At 40.3% G+C, this 21150-nt stretch overlaps 1 protein-coding gene across 5 annotated transcripts in view; it reads right to left on the minus strand.

The window, feature by feature from the left end:
- LOC128103989 (uncharacterized) overlaps positions 1-21150 on the minus strand; it is a 141986-nt gene that overhangs the window by 114408 nt on the left and 6428 nt on the right. The window contains exon 3 of one of the 5 annotated variants that reach the window (XR_008215830.1): positions 197-3617. The exons of the other annotated variants lie outside the window; for them this stretch is intronic. The gene's annotated coding sequence lies outside the window, so the exon portion shown is untranslated. Of the gene's footprint in view, positions 1-196; positions 3618-21150 lie in introns of those variants that run through there. 5 annotated transcript variants of the gene reach the window in all.

The following is a 21150-nucleotide window of genomic DNA, read 5'->3' on the forward strand; positions in this document are numbered from 1 at the left end:
CAGGATAGGCACCGAAACTACACAGAGAAACCCTGTCTCAAAACAAACAAACAAAAAAAAAAAAAAAAAAAAAAAAAAAAAGAAAAGAAAAGAAAATGCCCCAAACTCACAGGATTGACTCAAACATTCTTTCCCTCCCAACAGCACTCTTTTATTTTTAAAGATTTAATAAATTTTCGTGTGTATGCTCATGCACACCTGCAGGCAAGCACATCTGTGCATGTGAGTGCAGATGTCCATTGGGGCCAGAGATATCAGACCCTCCTGGAACTGGAGTGACAGGTCCTTGTGAGCTGCCTGATGTGAGTGCTGAGAACCCAACTCAGTTCCTCTGCAAGGGCAGTATGTGCTATTAACTGCTGAGCCATCTCTCCAGCCCTTAACAGCCATCTTTAGATAGGCAGAGTGGAGGACACTGGACCAAAGAGTATTTGTTTGGTGGACAGTTGGGAAACCCACTCTTGTTGCTCAATTAAAAGCAGCTAGAAGAATTTTCATTGGCTACCTCATCCCTGGGAGGTGGGGTGGGTGGGAACTGTCTTAACAGTAAAATTTATTCCTACATGAGGGCTATTTTTGAGTGCTTTATTCAGATTAGAAATAAAAATAAGCAAAAGAGACATCACAGGGGAAAAGATGAGTCACATGGCCTGACAATCAAGATGTTCTATTCCTTAGTGTCAACTCACAACACGTGGGGATTTCAGTGATTGACAGAAGAAATGTAAACAAAATTGTTTGCTCATGGTTGCATTGGTAAAAAGTGTTTATTGATTTTTTTTAAGGCTTGTGACTATTTTGGCAATGAGAACACCTTCACTAGGGTTGGGAAAGAGTCTCAATCTTGACATTTAAAGCAGTAAGACAAAAGCATGTAAATAAATCTGAACTTCTAAACAGAAATCTGTAAATCTGTCTCCAAAGAGAACTAACATTCTGCTCATTCCTTCGAGAGAACTTGGCCTTGTATGTAAAGTGATTTAGGATGTCGCCAACAGTGAGATGATGAAAAGAAAATGAAATCTCCAGCACCCTTGACAGCACCGAAAAGAGGCATTTTAATACTAGTCGGAGAGCATCTATTGTTTAGGTTCTGAAAGGAAACACAATCCTTGACATACCACTTCGCTCACTCCACTGTTAACAGTGTCTAACAGACATGCCTGTCTGTAATCGTCATAAACTGGAAGTGATGTCATGGATCTGGTTTGGCACAGGTGTGTTTTTCCTTGGCTCTCCCAAGGCCACCTTCCGTCTCAATTGCATCCACACACAGTAAATGGTACCCAGCCTTGGAGATACACATTTCCAGAGTGAAAGCCCAATTCTAGTACGTGCTTACTTCTGTCTCACAGGCCTCTCACCACCAGACAATGTCTTAGAATCATGTATTTACCACTCTTCTGGACTACTTTTTATGATGATGCTTAAATACAGCTAGCAGATCTTCTGCCATAAACCTGGAAGGGAGTGACCATGGCCTCAGTGAAGTCAGACCTGTGAAGCCTTCATCAAAATTGGCCTTTCATTTCACTTATGAAAACTCTAATGTGACCAAACCCTTTTATAACAAGACAAAACTATCATTCAAACCAAGAATCTGCAGACGTGAGCATGAGAAAATATTATTGATAGGAAGAAGGGCCTCCCTTTAAATACTCAAGGGAGAGTACAGACTGCGTTTTAACTTTTACCTATCTGCAGAACTGCAGTGTTTATACAAGATTGAAAAGCATTTTTCTTTAACCTTAGATAGTGTTTCTGAGCCTTCAGTTAATATTAATAATAAAAAATTAATATTAAGGTTTTGGCTGTAAGAATGTCCCTAGGCTAACAAAACATACCACAATGGCTAGAGAACAAAGGAAGACCCTGAAAGTTCCTGAGAGTTTCTCTGAAGATGATGTACAGATTTGGGGTTAGTTACTGTATATGAACAGATGTCATCATCATCATTTTCTTTATTGCACATCTTCCTGGTATTACACTGTTGTGGATGCGAACCTGCTTCTGTTACCTGTGGCGGAATGAGAAATGCCAGGAAAGGAAAAATAACCTTATTTAGCTAGGTCTTCCAAAGAAGATTTTTGACGCCATGTCCCTTGGTGAAGCCTGTTTTCTGGTTTTTCATCATCCTCCTTGCTTTAAGAAGATTACAGGTCTCTTTAGGCCACAAATGGGTAGTGGAACTTGATGTTTATATCATTAGATATGCTTATCAATCTCAGAATAGATGAAACTTTGCAAGTAAATAGACCATTCATTCAAGTCTATGAAGGACTGGGTCTCCTGATAGCACTAGCAGCCTCCGTGGTCCTCTGAGTACACAGAGAACCAATTGGCTGCTTTGTGGAAAATTTTCACAGTTATGAAAATTGACAATGTATCACTGTCAGGTCTAATTTTGTTTCCTGTCCTAGGAGGAAAGATCTTCCCCTTGTTCTTATTAAATTTGAAAAATAAATAATCACAGCAGTATCTCAATAGGCCCCACAAGCTTATTTTATGCTACAAGAATGTGAAATAATTGGGCAATAAGTCACAGGGGCAGTGGAGAGGAGAACAGCTTGTTTAGCTGAATGAATTAACTCTAGCTAGGCTTCCTGAAGATATGGTTGTTGAAGGATAGATATCTTGTCCATGACCTTAAGAGAGACTTAGCCTGTGTTCCCAAGTTGTAGCAATGAAGTGGCTGTAAATGACTTATTATAATTGCTTCAAAGAAAAAGCACAAAGGTTTCAACTTCCCATCATTTGCTTTTGAACAAGGAAAAAGGAAGCATACTTTATAGGTAAGCTACTGTCAGAATGCTGAAGGAATTTAAGGGCAAACATGTCAGTATTGGCATGGCTATCAATGGCCTTTGAAACGTGTACTTTTTTTTCTTTGTGGTTCAAGCAAATGTTACTAATATTGCCCACCCAAATGCACGAAGTAGGAACCAGAAAAACTTCTCACTTCTCTCTTCAACAGTTAAAACTGTTTTCTCTTTAAGATATACGAGACTTAGTCACTAAGGTACCATCAAGGGGCCACCTTGAAAAAAACTATCGAGTCTTTAAAGGTGACTCACCATGATGGGAGTTAATTACTGTTATTACTTTTAATTATTATTCCAAGTCTATGGTTTAAGGGGCGGCTTCCAGACCTTTCTGATGCTGACAGCACCTGTCAGAGAAACCTAAAGGGGAAGAACGTGTTTCCAAGGCACCAAAGGCTTCTGCAGCTTGCCAGAGGTCAAAAGTCACAGAGGAAGCTGGAAGTGTACCCACAGCTTCACTCCAAAATGTGTGCACTTCTTCTGCAAAATGTAGATTTGGCCACACAAGGGTGGGAACTACAAAGAAAAGCAAGGTCAGGAATATCACAGACGCCAGGATTATTACCCAGAAGACAGTTTTCTTCCAAAGATTCCGGCTTGAGGACTATGGGCCTGGAATGAGAGCCTGTGTCCACAGAAGATATTGACTAAGTGACCAAAATGGAAAGTTGAGCTGCTTTTAGAAAAGGTCAACCCGGGCATGGCGGAGCATGCCTGGCATCCCAGAACTCAGGTCCAAGGTCACTGTCCTCAGCTACATAGCAAATCAGAGGGTGGCCTGGGCTGCAGGAGTCCCTGTAAACAAACACACGAGAACATTAATGACACAACCACAAAATGGTGAAGAAGAGCCCAAGGAGCTACATGGAATGCCATGGCTACAGGGTCCTCTACCTGATTTCAGTCAAAGCCACAAAATGTGTGAGAGGGCTGAGCATGCTTTTTTCTTGTCTATCATTAATGATCATCATTTTCATGATGCGTAGCAATCAGCCAAAATTCTTGATCATCAACTCTAGTTATCATACCTTCACTAGTATGGCATCACTCTCTGCTTTTGGATCTGACGTTCTGGACTTCCAATGATGTTTTCTTATTGTAAGGGTATTGTCATTTGGAGCATTTTATAATATGTGAAGCTCTTGTACATTTTATGTTCTCAGTCTTTCATAAAAATGAAATAACATGAGGGTAGCGTGGGGAACAGACCAAACTTAAGACAAGGCGGAAACAGTGGCACCCCTCATCTCAGTACGGGAAACGCGGTTTGAAAGCCGCCTAGCCTGGGGTGAGTGAAAAGCCATGATATACGAAAAGCAGCAAGAAAACAACAGTGATGGCGGCTGCCACCGAGTGCTTACAGAGTAGAAAGCAGGCAGCCTTCCTTTCTAGCAGTGAAGAATGTCCCAATGTCTGTGCAGCTCTCAGATCTTAGTTTTCACAAGAGGCAGAGCTCAGTTTAGATCTCAGCTGCTAATTAGCCCCTCTTTAGCCTACAGCGATTATCCACCAGTAGAAGAACCTAATCTTTGATACAAAAATGACCATAATTCTCATCTAGCTCTGAAATGTTGGGGGAAATATTGCCCAAATAATAGATTCCTCTTTGAATATGTATTTAATTTTCATCATCATCATTATGGTTATGATCTTACTTGTGGTGATATATTATGTACCCTAATAAAATTTGCCTGAAGATCAGAGAACAGAAAAAGCCACTAGATTAAACATAGAGGCCAGGCAGTGGTGGCACACACCTTTAAATCCTAGCACTCGGGGGCAGAGATCCATCTGGATTTCTGTGAGTTCAAAGCCACCCGGGACTACATGAGATTGACTCTGTCTAGGAGAGAAACAGAGCCAGGCAGTGGTGGCACACAACTTCAATCCTAGTACTTGGGAGTCACATGCCTTTAATTCCAGCACTTGAGATCTCATGCCTTTGCTTGGGAAGTCGCATGCCTTTAATCCCAGCACTAAAAAGGAAGGGATGGCTGGGTGGAGAAAGGTATATAATGTATGAGGAGACAGGAACTGAAGCTTTTTCAGTCTGAGGAATCCTAGAGGTAAGACGTGGCTTGTTCCTTTGTCTCTCTGATCTTTAAGCATTTACCCCAATATCTGTCCCCAGGTTTTTTATTATAAGACCATTTAGAAATTCGTACAATACTTATTTTAGAAAATAACTCTTCCATGGGATGGTGTTCAAACAATGACACAAAAACATTGTGAACATCCCTGAATATCAAAGGAACACACAATGTAGTCAGTTAAGGTGAAAATCTGTAGAGATTTCAAAGTTAGTTACACACACTCACACACTCACATACACACATACACACACACACACACACACACACACACACACACACACACACACACACACACACATGCCCCACAGAAAAACTAAGTCACAGCTATTCAGGATTAAGAAGATAACAGTTCTGCTGCTTATTAACATCTTTTTCAGGAGGCAGGAGATCAAGAACTTCAGTTCTAATGTATCAAAAGAACACAGGAGTTTCCTCAACCATGTCAGATATAAAAATTGATGACCTTGAGCTTTTGCCAATCATATTTCTACTCTTTCCTGGACATCCCTATGAGGCCTTTGACCCAACAGCTCTTGACCATCATGGAGGGATACTGCAGACTCCCTTTTTGATCCGTGCCCCTGTGCTTTGTAGTCCCATCGGTTTTTAATGTCAATATCTCCTGGATTTCACCTTCTTCCCCATCACCACTGCTGCTGTAAACAATGGTTTTTAGTCTCCTCTTGTCCAGGTGACCGAATCTCACATAGGCTACCTTCCTGCTACCTTCTTGGAAATATATTCTGGACCTAAAACAATTTCAGGGAATGTATTAAAAGCCTGCTCAAAGTAGAGTCAGAAGGTTTCCTGTGTCCCACCCAGTCTGCAGCTGCTCAGGCCCAGTAAACACACAGAGGCTTATATTAATACAAACTGTATAGCCTAATGGCTCAGGCTTCTCACTGGCTAGCTCTTACATCTTAAATTAACCCATTTCTATAAATCTATACTTTGCCACGTGGCATGTGGCTTACCAGTACTTTACATCTTGCTTCTCCTGGTGGTGGCTAGCAGCATCTCCTCTGGTCTGTCTTCTCCTTTCTCTTTCTCTAGTTAGAATGCCCTGCCTAACCTTATTCTGCCTTACCATTGGCCAAGCAGCTTTATTTATCAACCAATCAGAGCAACACATATTCACAGCATACAGAACGACACCACCATCATTTCCCCTTTATTTGTATACAAAAGGAAAATTTCAACTTCAACATAGTAAAATTATATATAACGAAACAGTTATTAAGTAAGAATTATAGTTATATTTTATATAGTCTATTTGTATTTGGCTTTACTGTATAAATCAGGCACAAAATTCTACTCATAACAAGTGTTTTCTTCTCTTTGAACTGTCATAAAGGTTTTTTAGGACTACTAAAATAAATGTAAACTATCTATATTGTACACTATGCCAATGCCATTTCAGGAGTTAAAGAAATGGAAGAGATGGAAGAGATTAAATCCAGACTAAGTTCAATAGCCCAGTGTGTAAGGTTTTATCAAATTTAAGAAACTGGAAACATAGCTCAGGGAAGCTTTCATTATCTAAGTAAATTCTGCATGTCTGGGTGTCTTGGTTAGTGGTAACTATCAATGTGGTTCAGCCTAGACTCCTCCAAGAGAAAAGTTTCAATTGAGAGATTTTCTAGATCAGATTGGCCCCTGAGCATGTTTGTGGGGGATTGTTGTGATCATTAATTGATGTAGGAGGGAAAAGCTCATTGTGCACAGTATTGTTCCCAGGTAGGTATTCTGAATGGAGCAAGACAGCTAGTTTAGCATAAGCCTACCCACCAACCAGCTAGCAAGCAGCATCCTCCATGGTCCCTGTTATATTTCTCTGGAAATGAACTGACATGCTTGTCAGAGGTTGTTGTGGAATATTTGTTTAACTAGGCAAAGAAGTGTTACATTTGTTTATGCTGCATTTGTTTAACTATGTAAAGATTTCTTGCATTTGCATTAATTAAATAAAATTAACCCTGGGCTCAGAGAGGCAGGGCTAGCAATTGGTTGACAGGAACATAGCATGGGTTTTTTAGTTGGGATGGTGTGGAAGATGGGAGGCTTCTAGGAATGCCAGCAAAGAGAGAACATTAACTAGCTGCTACTCTAACTCTGAGCTCACAGGTTTTCACCCTAGCTTTTGAATCTTGAGTTTTATTAGAATAGAACCTTAGAGATTTAGTTAAAGCTAGTTTTATTAGAATGTTAGAGATTTAGTTAATGCTACCTTTAGTGGCAGCAACAGAGCCATTGTCTGGGGGAAGAGAATTCCCCCTGGGCTCCAGCCTGAGCAGCTGGGCCAGTAGTAGTTTAAAGTACAGCCAGAGTGAAGAAGGTAAAACTGTATTTTGGCACCCAATGTAGGGCTTAGCCGCATGGAAAGAGGGGTCACACCAACAGGCTGCAGTTGCTGTCTCTGAACTAGCATTCACAGCAGGTGGCTGCCACTTGCCAGGACTCTGAAAAGCAGGCTCTGGTTTGGAAAGTGCTGGAGGCGCTTGTCTTTGCTGCCAACACCTAGGACAAATGAAGAAGTTGGCAGATTTGGTGAGATACTTGGGAAATCATTTAAGAAAGATCTTTCCCATATTAAGAATGGGAAACATCACAATGCAGGATGCTAGGACTCTATATAGGGCTACTATGGATAGTTTGATGGAAACTGTAAATGAGGGGACAAATGACCTACCTGGGATTGACATAATGTTGATTGTAATTACTCTCAGCATGGTAATTAATATTTTCTCCTTTAAAAAGTGGTTTGATAACTGTGCCAAATATGATAATTTGATTGATAAGATACAAGCTTTAGAGAGACTTAATACTGATAAGATACAAGCCTTAGAAAGACCTACTAATGAAAACAAGAAAAATATTCACACAGAGACAAAGGGATTTAGAGTAGAACCTACCATACCATTGCATTATGAAACTGAAGAGGAGTGATCTAAGGTTATTAGAACACCAACCTTAATATATCCAGTCACCATACAAGAATGACCACTAGATGATAAGAACCCCCAAAGTTATGCAGAAGTTCATTGGAATCATGTAGAAATGTTAGATTTGAGAAGATTTAAGGAAGCAGTCATTTCATATGTCATGCATTCACCATTTGTAAAACAGATGGACAACTAAATTCATTAAATTAATGGGCAACTAGGAACAGAACTTTCCACAAAACTGAAAGGATTTAGTTACAGCAGTATTGGAAGCTGTCCCTCAGTTACAATGGTGAACATGGTGGAGAGAGTAAGCTACGGCTGTGGAAAAACAAGGAAGGGCTAGAGGTCATGAGATTTCCCAAGACCGAATGCTGGGTGAGAGTCAATATGCTGATTTACAAAGATAGGCTATATTTGATAATCATACCTTGGTTCTATGCCATGTAGCAGCTTTGAATGCTTGGGACAGAGTTGAAGAATCAGGAAAAGAGGACTAAAGCATTTACTAAAGTTATACAAGGTCCAAAAAAAGCCTTCAATGATTTTTTTACTAATATTGATATCAGCTGTAAATAGAATGAGATCAGATCCAGATGTTACACAAATATAAATTGAATTTTTGGTTTTTGAAAATGCTAATTCAGAATGCAAAAGGGTGATTAGGCCTTTAAAGGAAAGAGCAGCACCCATAGAAGAATGGATCCAAAATATACTTGATATTGGACCCCACACTTCTAATGACAATTGAATAGAAACACTGTTTTTTTAATTAAGAAAAATTTTCCATTCATTTTACACACCAATCAAAGATCCTCCTCTTCCATCCTCCTGCCCCCCCAACCTCCCCCCACAACCCACACTTCACTCCTCCCCACAAGAAGGTAAGGCCTCCCATGGGGAGGCACATCCAGTAGAGGCAAGTCCAAGCCCCTCCCCTTGCCTCAAGGCTGTGCAAGGTGTCCCATCATAGGTAGTGGGCTCCAAAAAGCTCACTCATGTACCAGGGATGGATTGAGGGAACCCCTCCCCCAAAGCAGATCAGGCTACACAACTGTCTCGCCATGCAGAGGGCCTAGCCCAGTCTCATGCAGGCTCCATAGCCATTGATCCAACTTTCATGAGTTCCCACTAGTTTGGTTTGGTCATCTCTGCAGGTTTCCCCATCATGATCCTGATGCACTTGCTCATAGAATCCCTCTTCTGTCTCTTTGACTGGACTCCTGGAGCTCTGCCTGGTGTTTGGCTATGGATCTCTGCATCTGCTTCCATCAGTCACTGGAGAAAAGCTCTGTGATGACAGTTAGCATATTCACCAATCTGGTCACTGGGGTAAGCCAGTTCAGTTCAGGCACCCTCTCTACTATTTCTAGTAGTCTAAGCTGGGGTCATCCTTGGGGATTCCTGGGAACTTCCCTAGCATCTAGTTTCTCTCTATCCCCATGATGTTTTGCTCTATCATGGTATCTCTTTCATTGCTTTCCCACTCCATCCCTGTTCCAGCTTGACCATCCCATTCCCTTATGTTTTCATCCCCTATCCCCTATCCTCCATTACCCTCTGTTCATCCACAGTTTACTCATGGAGATCTCATCTATTTCCCCTTCCCAGGGCAATCTATGGGTTCCTCTTTGGATCTTCCTTGTTAGCTAGCTTCTCTAGAGTTGTGGGTTGTAGTCTGCTTATCCTTTGCTTTACATCTAGTATGCACTTATGAGTGAGTACATATCATGTTTGTTTTTCTGAGTCTGGGTTACCTCACTCAGGATGATATTTTCTAGTTCCATTCATTTGCCTTCACATTTCATGATGTCATTGTTTTTCTCTGCTGAGTAGTAATCCACTGTGTACATGTATCTCATTTTCTTAATCCATTCTTCAGTTGAGGGGCATCTAGGTTGTTTCTAGGTTCTGGCTATTATGAATAATGCTGCTATAAACATAGTTGAGCATGTATCCTTGTGGTTTGGTTGAGCATTCCTTGGGTATATGTCCAAGAGTGGTATAGCTGGGTCTTGAGGAAGATTGATTCCCAATTTTCTGAGAAACTGCCATACTGATTTCCAACATGGCTGTATAAGTTTGCACTCCCACCAACAGTGGAGAAGTGTTCCCCTTGCTCCACATCCTCTCCAACATAAGCTGTCTTCAGTGTTTTTGATCTTAGCCATTCTGACAGGTATAAGATGGTATCTCAGAGTTGTTTTTATTTGCATTTCCTTGATGACTAAGGATGTTGAGCAATTCCTTAAATATCTTTAGGCCATTTGAGATTCTTCTGTTGAGAATTCTCTGGTTAGTTCTGTAGCCAATTTTTTCCAATTGGATTGTTTGTTATGGTGGTATTTTACTTGTACTGAAATGTGATTTTAATTGTATGTTAATAAATAAAGTTGCCCAGGGGTCAGAGCTATTAGAGCCATAGCAAGAGCATGGCGGTGGTGGGGCACACCTTTAATCCCAGCACTTGGTAGACAGAGCTAGGTAGATCTCTGTGTGTAAAAGGATACAGCCAGCATTGGAGACACACGCCTTTAATCTCAATCCCAACCATAGAAGACCTGGAAGTCTCTACAGACAGGCAATGATGAGGCAGTCGTGTTTGGGTTTACAACCAATGAGAAGGCAGAACAGGAAGACTATAAAGACAAACACACAGGAAGTAGCTCCCTTTTGGAGAGCTCTCTTGGCTGAAGCAGGAAGGGTAAGGCTCTTAGTTCTGACCTCTTGGCTTTCTTCTCTGAATTGGCTCTGTGTTTCTTATTTAATAAGACGGTTGGTTACATCTAGAGTTTGTTATTTTGATGTCTAGCTTTTTGAATTCTTTATATATTTTGGATACAGTTGATATTGGACCCCACACTTTTAATGATACTTGGGTAGGAACACTGCTTTTTAAAAATATCAAGAAAAATAAAAAATGTTAGATTTTAATTGTGGTAGACAAGGCCATATGAAAAGGTATTGTAGGCAAGGTGCTCCTAAAAACAATGTTTATTCTAGAAATAATCCAAACAGAAGACCCCAGCCTTCTGGAGTATGCAGAAGATATGGCAAAGGCCAGCATTGGACTAATGAATGCAAATCAACAAGAAACAGGCAAGGTAAGCCTTTGTCATCAGAAAACACCCTGAGGGCCTCCCACAGGCTCCAATATCAAATTTGTAGAATCATTTCCTGATAGCATTAGGGAAAACCCTCCACAAAGCAATTAAAAGATTTAATGCCTGTTGTTAAAAACCATACTGCTCTGAATGCCAGTAGATAAAACAAAATTTTCAGGAAAAAACATAAAGCAAGTATTTTGGCAAACTTTTATAAATAATCAAAGACCAAAGCTAAAAATGCAAATAAATGGCATAGAAATCGAAAGACTGGTAGACACAGGTGTAGATGTAATAATAATTTCACCAAAATCTTGGCATCCAGGTTGGCCTCTTCAGGAGGTAAATGTTAGTTTCTAGGGGTTGGAACTTTATCTCAGGTAAAACGAAGTGCAGGATGGGTCAAGTATATAGAGCCAGAAGGTCAGATAGGAAAATTTAAACCATATGTGGCTAACAGCAATGAATTTATGGGGATGTGATTTGTTGCAGCAATGGAAAACACAGATTAACATTCTCCCAATCTCAGAAACAAACTATAAAATAAGGAATACTTCTGATATAAATATTAAAAGGTTTTATCAAGGACAGTTAGAGACCATTCAAATTGTACATAAGCAGGGTATAACAGCTGTTAGTCTTTCAAAGGTACCAACAGCCTTATCTTTAAATTGGTTAACTGACAAACCTGTCAAGGTACAACAATGGCCTTTGACATCAGAAAAATTACAGGCACTAGAACAGCTGGTGCAGGAGCAGCTAAATGCTCAACATATTGAAGAATTGACCAGTTCCTGGAATTCTCCTATATTTGTTATTAAAAAGAAATCTAGAAAATAGGGCATGTTAACAGACTTGGGAGCCATAAATAAGGTGATTTAGCCAATATGCTTTTTACATCCTGGAATTCCCTTGCCTTCTTCATTACCTAAGGGATAGTCTGTTATACTGATTGATCTAAAACACTGCTTTTTTTTTTACTATGCCTTTACATTAACAGGATAGAGAAAATTTTTCCTTCACAGTGCCTACTTATAATTCCCAGCCTGTTAAAAAGATACCATTGGAAGATTCCTCCACAAGGGATGATAAACATTCCCACCTTATGTCAATATTTTTTACAACCACCATTAGAAATAATTCTTAAACAGTTTCCTCAATCTATAATTTACTATTATATAAATAGTATCTTATTGGCTGATTCAAATACAGATACTTTAGAAAAAATGTTTGATGAAGTAAAGAGAATTTTGCCTTGTTGGGGATTACAAATTCTTCCTGAAAAAAAAAAACACAAACAGATTCTATTAGTTATTTATGATATAAGACAGGCTTACAGAAAATTCAACCACAGAAAGTGCAATTCAAGAAAGATTAATTATGAACTCTTAATGGTTTTCAAAACTTGCTGAGAGACGTTAACTAGCAATGACCTACAATTGGATTAATAACCAAAAACTAAGTAATTTATTTCAAACCTTACAAGGTGATAAGGACTTAAATAGTTAAAGAAAAATTTTGCTGAGGCTGAGAGAGAATTGGTTCTGGTAGAAAAGAAATTACAAGATGTACATGTGGATCACTTAGATCCAAAGCTTGATTGTATTTTAGTCATTTTGCCCTCTACTCATTCTCTCATAGGAATTCTTATGCAGAAAGAAGACTGTATCTTAGAATGGATATTTTTACCACACAAATAGTGTTAGAAATTAAAGACCTATGTAGAAAAGGTTTCTGAATTGGTTCTGAAAGGAAAATTGTGAGTTCATCAGTTAACAAGAATAGACCAAGAAAAAATTATGGTATCTTTTACTAATTCTGAAATTGCCTCATTATGAGCAGAAAACGAAAACTAGTAAAGAGCTTGCAGTAATTTTTTGGGAGAGATTAGTAACAAATGTCCCCAAAGCAAGAGACTTCAGTTTATATATTTAAAAAAAAACTAATTGGATTCTCCCTCATATAATAAAAGATACCACAATTTCTGGAGTCCCTACATTCTATGCAGGTTATAAGTCAGGAAAAATAAGTAAAATGTCTCAAAGCCCTTATGATTCAATTCAGAAATCAGAATTATATGCTATTCTCATGGTATTATTATATTTTTCAGAACCTCTTTATATAGTTAGACTCTCAATATACAGGAAGATGAGGTGGTATTGTGTTCCCCAAAATATTGTGCACCCTAATAAACTTATCTAGGGTCGGAGACAGAACAGCCACAATATTAAACATAGAGGATAGGCAGTGGTAGCACACACCTTTAATCCTAGCATTCCAGAGGCAGAAATCCATGTGTTCAAGGATACAGCCAAGCATGGTGACTCATGCCTTTAATCCCAGAAAGCAAGCCTTTAATCCCAGGGAATGAGGCAGAAAGATATATAAGGTGTGAGGACCAGAAACTAGAAGCATTTGGCCTGGTTAAGCATTTTGGCTGGTTAAGCTTTCAGGCTTCTAGCAGCAGTTCAGCTGAGACCCATTCTGGATGAGGATTCAGAGGCCTCCAGTCGGAGGAAACAAGACAAGCTGAGGATCCAGTGAGGTGAGGTAGCTGTGGCTTGTTCTGTCTCTCTGATCTTCCAGCATTTCACCCCAATAACTGGCCTCAGGTTTGATTTTATTAATAAAACCATCTAAGATTTCTGCTACAGGAAGAGTTGTTTTACATATTGAAATTGCTGAACTTATTCCAGCAGGGCAGTGGTGGCGCATGCCTTTAATCCCAGCACTCGGGAGGCAGAGACAGGTGTATCTCTGTGAGTTCGAGGCCAGCCTAGACTGCAGAGGGAGTTCCAGGAAAGGCAGAAAGCTACACAGAAAAAGCCTGTTTCGAAAAACCAAAAAAAAAAAAAAAAAAAGAACTTATTCCAGATAATTCAGAATTAACTTTGTTATTTATTCAATTACAATAAGTAATCAGAAATAGAAATCATCCATTGTATATAAGACATATCAGATCCCATATGGGTCTACCAAGACCTCTAGCACAAGGCAATGTTGATCAGCTATTGGTAGGAAATCTGCTAGAATCCTCAAAATTTCATAAGAAACACCATATTAACAGCAAAGGTTTGAAGAAAGGTTTTTTTTTAATCACTTGGCAACAAGCCAAGGAATTTATAAGGAAATGTTCAACTTTTTCATTGTATAATCAAGCTCCATTACCTGTAGGAATTGACCTGAAAGGTACTCAAAGAAATGAAATTTGGCAAATGGACGTTTCATTTTGCAGAGTTTAGAAAATTAAAGTATGTATACCATACTATAGATATATATTCAGGGTTTCAATGGGCTACTGTTTTAAGTTCTGAAAAGGCTGATTCCATAATTACACATTTATTAGAAGTAATGGCCATTATGGGGATACCTAGACAAATTAAGACTGAATGATCCAGCATATGTCTCTAGTAAAATAAAACAGTTTTTTGCATATTACATAAAGCATATTACAGGTGTATCACACAATACTATAGGACAAGAAGTTATAGAAAGATCTAATTGCACTTTAAAAGATATGTTTAGTGGCACACGCCTTTAATCCCAGCACTTGGGAGGCAGAGGCAGGCGGATCTCTGTGAGTTCGAGGCCAGCCTGGTCTACAAAGTGAGTTCCAGGAAAGGCGCAAAACTACAGAGAAACCCTGTCTCGAAAAAAAAAAAAAAAAAATGAAAAAGATATGTTTAATAAACAGGAAGGGGTAATGAAGATCTCCAGAGCTAGATTATACAGTGCTTTATTCACTTTAAATTTTTTAATTGCTAATGAAAAAGGAACAATATCTACAGAGAGACATTGGGTAATAGAAAAAAACTGCTGAATTAAATCAACCTATGCGAGTACCCTTCTTTGCCCCAGACCCCATCCCTGGGCACCAGCCACTCCAGGGAAGACCTGCCCAACTTGGCCCCAGGTTCTGGCCACCGGGCAGGTTCCCTGCTAGCCGCACCGGGAAGGATCCCCTTCTCCAAGACCCCTGGCAGACCCTGCAGTCTCCACGCCCTGCCCCCACGCCCATCCGCCTGAGCTCCAAGCCTCTTCCTGAGACTTAGAGGCCGGCCCCCAGCTCCCATCTTGCTCAGGACGTCCCTTTTGGAACACTCGTGAGTATCCTTCCTTGCCCCAGACCCCATCCCTGGGCACCAGCCACTCCAGGGAAGACCTGCCCAACTCGGCCCCAGGTTCTGGCCACCGGGCAGGTTCCCTGCTAGCCCCACCGGGAAGGATCCCCTTCTCCAAGACCCCTGGCAGACCCTGCAGTCTCCACGCCCTGCCCCCACGCCCATCCGCCTGAGCCCCAAGCCTCTTCCTGAGACTTAGAGGCCGGCCCCCAGCTCCCATCTTGCTCAGGACGTCCCTTTTGGAACACTCGTGAGTATCCTTCCTTGCCCCAGACCCCATCCCTGGGCACCAGCCACTCCAGGGAAGACCTGCCCAACTCGGCCCCAGGTTCTGGCCACCGGGCAGGTTCCCTGCTAGCCCCACCGGGAAGGATCCCCTTCTCCAAGACCCCTGGCAGACCCTGCAGTCTCCACGCCCTGCCCCCACGCCCATCCGCCTGAGCCCCAAGCCTCTTCCTGAGACTTAGAGGCCGGCCCCCAGCTCCCATCTTGCTCCGGACTTCCCTTTTGGAACACTGACTTCCCTTTTGGAACACTGGTCTGTCTGAACCAAGTGTGCGGATAAGGCCAAGAACGAACCACAAGGAGATGGGCAGACGTCAAGGCAGAAACATATACAACAAAATGAATAGCAATACAGCATCACCAGGCCCTAGCCCTCCTCCAACACCTAGACCTGAACATCAGAAATTGGAAGAAGCAGAAGAAAACAGCCTTATGAATGACATCATGAAGAAGCTAGAGGCTTGCGTAGAGGAAAAGACAAAAAAATGTGAAGAACGCTGTAAACAACTAGAGGAAAGGGCAAACAAATTAGAAGAAATCAATAAAGTCCTGGAAGAAAACAATAAAATACTGAGAGAAAATCAAGAAAAATCAATGAAACAAATGAAGGAAACAGTCCAAGACCTGAAAAGGGAAATAGAAAAAATGAAGAAGACACAAACGGAGGGAATGCTGGAAATAGAAAATCTGAGAAAACGATTGGGAACTTCAGATGCAAGTATAATCAACAGAATGCAAGAGATGGAAGAGAGGATCTCTAGCGTTGAAGATACAGTAGAAGAAATACATTCATCAGTCAAAGAAAACACTAAAGCCAACAAAGTCATGAACCAAAATGTCCAAGAAATTTGGGACACCATGAAAAGACCAAACCTAAGAATAATAGGGGTCGAAGAAGGAGAAGAAAACCAACTCAAGGGCACAGAAAATATATTCAACAAGATCATAGAAGAAAACTTTCCCAACTTAAAGAAGGAAATGCCTATGAAGATACAAGAAGCTTATAGAACACCAAACAGACTAGACCCCCAAAAAAAGTCCCCTCGCCACATAATAGTTAAACAACTAAACGTACAGAATAAAGAAAGAATATTAAGAGCAGCAAAGGAAAAAGGCCAAGTGACATATAAAGGCAAACCCATCAGAATAACACCCGATTTCTCAATGGAGACTTTGAAAGCCAGAAGAACCTGGACAGATGTAATGCAGACACTAAGAGACCATGGATGTCAACCTAGACTAATATACCCAGCAAAACTTTCAATCACCATAGATGGAGTGAACAAGACATTCCATGACAAAGCCAGATTTAAACAATACTTATCCACAAACCCAGCCCTACAGAAAGCACTAGAAGGAAAATTCCAATCTAAGGAAGTCAGATACACCCTCGAAAACACAGGCAACAGATAAAGCCACAGCAGTAAACCCCAACGTATAGAAGTACCCACACATCACCACCAAAAAATAACAGGAATGAACAATCACTGGTCATTAATTTCCCTCAATATCAATGGACTTAATTCACCTATAAAAAGACATAGGCTTACAGAATGGATACGAAAGCAGGACCCATCTTTCTGCTGCATACAAGAAACACATCTCAAATTCAAAGATAGACACTACCTAAAAATAAAAGGCTGGGAAAAGACTTTCCAATCAAACGGTCTTAAGAAACAAGCGGGTGTAGCCATCCTGATATCCAGCAAAATAGACTTCAAACTAAAATCAATCAAAAGAGATCAAGAAGGGCATTACATACTCATCACAGGAAAGATCCACCAAGATGAAGTCTCAATTCTGAATATTTATGCCCCAAACACAAGGGCACCCACATATGTAAAAGAAACATTACTAAAGCTTAAATCACATATAAAACCCCACACATTAATAGTGGGAGACCTCAACACCCCACTTTCACCACTGGACAGATCTCCCAAATTGAAACTTAACAGAGAAATAAAGAACTTAACTGATGTCATGACTCAAATGGACTTAATCGATATCTGCAGAACATTCCATCCTAACAAAAAAGAATATACCTTCTTCTCAGCACCCCATGGAACCTTCTCTAAAATTGACCACATACTTGGCCACAAAACAAATCTAAACAGATACAAAACAATTGGAATAACCTCCTGTGTTCTATCAGACCACCATGGTCTAAAGTTGGATTTCAACAACAACAAAAACTACAGAAAACCTGCAATCTCATGGAAACTGAATAATACCCAACTGAATCACCAATGGGTTAAGGAAGAAATAAAGAAAGAAATTAAAGACTTCCTAGAGATCAATGAAAATGAAGACACCACATATCCAAATTTATGGGACACTATGAAAGCAGTACTAAGAGGGAAATTCATAGCACTAAATGCCCACATAAATAAGTTGGAGAAATCTCACACTAGAGACTTAACAGCATACCTGAAAGCTCTAGAACAAGAAGAAGCACAGTCTCCCAGGAAAAATAGACACCAGGAAATTATCAAAGTGAGAGCTGAAATCAATAAAATAGAAACAAAGAGAACAATACAAAAAATTAATGAAACAAAGAGTTGGTTCTTTGAGAAAATCAACAAGATAGACAAGCCCTTATCCAAACTAACCAAAAGACAGAGAGAGCATCCAAATCAACAAAATCAGAAATGAAAAGGGGGACATAACAACAGACATTGAGGAAATCCAGAGAATCATCAGGTCATACTTCAAAAACCTCTATTCGACAAAACTGGAAAACCTAAAAGAAATGGATAACTTTCTGGATAGGTACCACATACCTAAGTTAAATCAAGACCAGATAAACTATTTAAATAGTCCAATAACCCCTAATGAAATAGAAACAGTCATTAAAAGTCTCCCAACCAAAAAAAGCCCAGGACCAGATGGTTTCAGCGCAGAATTCTACCAGATCTTCAAAGAAGAGTTAATACCAATACTCTCTAAATTGTTCCACACAATAGAAACAGAAGGAACATTACCAAACTCCTTCTACGAGGCTACAATTACCCTAATTCCTAAACCAAACAAGGATACAACAAAGAAAGAGAACTACAGACCGATCTCCCTCATGAACATTGATGCAAAAATACTCAATAAAATACTGGCAAACAGACTCCAAGAACACATCAAAACAATTATTCACCATGATCAAGTAGGATTCATTCCAGGGATGCAAGGGTGGTTCAACATACGAAAGTCCGTCAATGTAATACACCATATAAACAAACTCAAAGAGAAAAACCATATGATCATCTCACTGGATGCAGAAAAGGCATTTGACAAAATCCAACACCCCTTCATGATAAAGGTATTGGAGCGATCAGGAATACAGGGAACATACCTAAACATAATAAAGGCAATTTACAGCAAGCCAACAGCCAACATCAAATTAAATGGAGAGAAACTCAAAGCAATTCCACTAAAATCAGGAACGAGGCAAGGCTGTCCACTCTCCCCATACTTATTCAATATAGTACTTGAAGTTCTAGCCAGAGCAATAAGACAACATAAGGAGATTAAGGGGATACAAATTGGAAAGGAAGAAGTCAAGCTTTCCCTATTTGCAGATGACATGATAGTACACTTGAGCGACCCCAAAGATTCCACCAAGGAACTGATACAGCTTATAAACACCTTCAGCAACATAGCAGGATACAAGATCAACTCAAAAAAATCAGTAGCCCTCCTATATACAATGGACAAAGAAGCGGAGAAGGAAATCAGAGATACATCACCCTTTACTATAGCCACAAATGACATAAAATACCTTGGGGTAACACTAACCAAGCAAGTGAAGGACCTATATGACAAGAACTTTAAGTCCCTGAAAAAAGAAATTGAAGAAGATGTCAGAAAATGGACAGATCTCCCATGCTCATGGATAGGCAGGACTAACATAGTAAAAATGGCAATCTTACCAAAAGCAATCTACAGATTCAATGCAATCCCCATCAAAATACCAACACAATTCTTCACAGACCTGGAAAGAATAATACTCAACTTCATATGGAAAAACAAAAAACCCAGGATAGCCAAAGGAATCCTGTACAATAACACAACTTCTGGAGGCATCACGATCCCTGACTTCAAGCTCTACTATAGAGCTACAGTAATAAAAACAGCTTGGTACTGGCATAAAAACCGACATGTGGACCAATGGAATCGAATTGAAGACCCTGACATTAATCCGCACACCTATGAACATATAATTTTTGACAAAGAAGCCAAAAGTGCACAATGGAAAAAAGAAAGCATCTTCAACAAATGGTGCTGGCAAAACTGGATATCAACATGTAGAAGGCTGCAAATAGATCCATATCTATCACCGTGCACAAAACTTAAGTCCAAGTGGATCAAGGACCTCAACATAAATCCAGCTACTCTGAACCTGCTAGAAGAGAAAGTAGGAAGTAGTCTTGAACGCATTGGCATAGGAGACTACTTCCTAAATAGAACACCAGTAGCACAGACTCTGAGACAAACAATCAATCAATGGGACCTCTTGAAACTGAGAAGCTTTTGTAGAGCAAAGGATACGGTCAACAAGGCAAAGTGACAGCCTACAGAATGGGAAAAGTTCTTCACCAACCCCACATCTGACAGAGGACTGATATCCAGAATATATAAGGAATTCAAGAAATTAGACATCAAAATGCCCAACAGTCCAATTAAGAAATGGGCTATAGAACTAAACAGAGAATTCTCAACAGAGGAAACTCAAATGGCCGAAAGACATTTAAGGAACTGCTCAACATCCCTAATCATCAGGGAAATGCAAATCAAAACAACTCTGAGATACCACCTTACGCCTGTCAGAATGGCTAAGATCAAAAACACTGAAGACACCTTATGCTGGAGAGGATGTGGAGCTAGGGGAACTCTCCTCCACTGCTGGTGGGAATGCAAGCTTGTACAACCACTTTGGAAATCAATATGGCGCTTTCTTAGAAAATTGGGAATCAATCTCCCCCAAGATCCAGCTATACCACTCTTGGGCATATACCCAAGAAATGCTCAACCACACCATAAGAGCACTTGTTCAGTTATGTTCATATCAGCATTGTTTGTAATAGCCAGAACATGGAAACAACCCAGATGCCCTTCAACTGAAGAATGGATAAACAAAATGTGGTACATATACACAATGGAATACTACTCAGCAGAGAAAAACAATGGCATCATGAGGTTTGCAGACAAATGGATGGATCTAGAAAAAATCATCCTGAGTGAGGTAACCCAGACTCAGAAAGACAAACATGGTATGTACTCACTCATAGCAGGATACTAGACATGAAACAAGGATGACTTGTCTGCTACTCACATCACCAGGGAGGCTACCTGGAAAACAGGACCCCAAGAAAGACACAGGGGTCACCCAATGACAGAGAAATGGAATGAGATCTACATGAACAGCCTGGACATGAGTGGGGGTAATGAAAGGCGAGGGTTGAGGGAAAGAGAGCTTGGGGGAGCGGGAGATCCCAGCTGGATCAACAACAGAGAGGGAGAACAAGGAATAGGAGACCATGGTAAATGAAGACCACATGAGAATAGGAAGAAGCAAAGTGCTAGAGAGGTCCACAGAAATCCACAAAGATACCCATACAACAGACTGCTGGCAATGGTCGAGAGACAGCCCGAACTGACCTACTCTGGTGATGGGATGGCCAAACACCCTAATTGTTGTGCTAGAAACCTCATCCAACTACTGAGGGATCTGGATGCAGAGATCCATGACTAGGCCCCGGGTGGATCTCTGGGAGTCCAATTAGCGAGAATGA

The sequence above is a fragment of the Peromyscus californicus genome, unplaced genomic scaffold (genome assembly GCF_007827085.1).
Source record: "Peromyscus californicus insignis strain IS unplaced genomic scaffold, ASM782708v3 Scaffold_8__1_contigs__length_139910024, whole genome shotgun sequence".
In the NCBI taxonomy this organism is placed as follows: domain Eukaryota; kingdom Metazoa; phylum Chordata; class Mammalia; order Rodentia; family Cricetidae; genus Peromyscus; species Peromyscus californicus.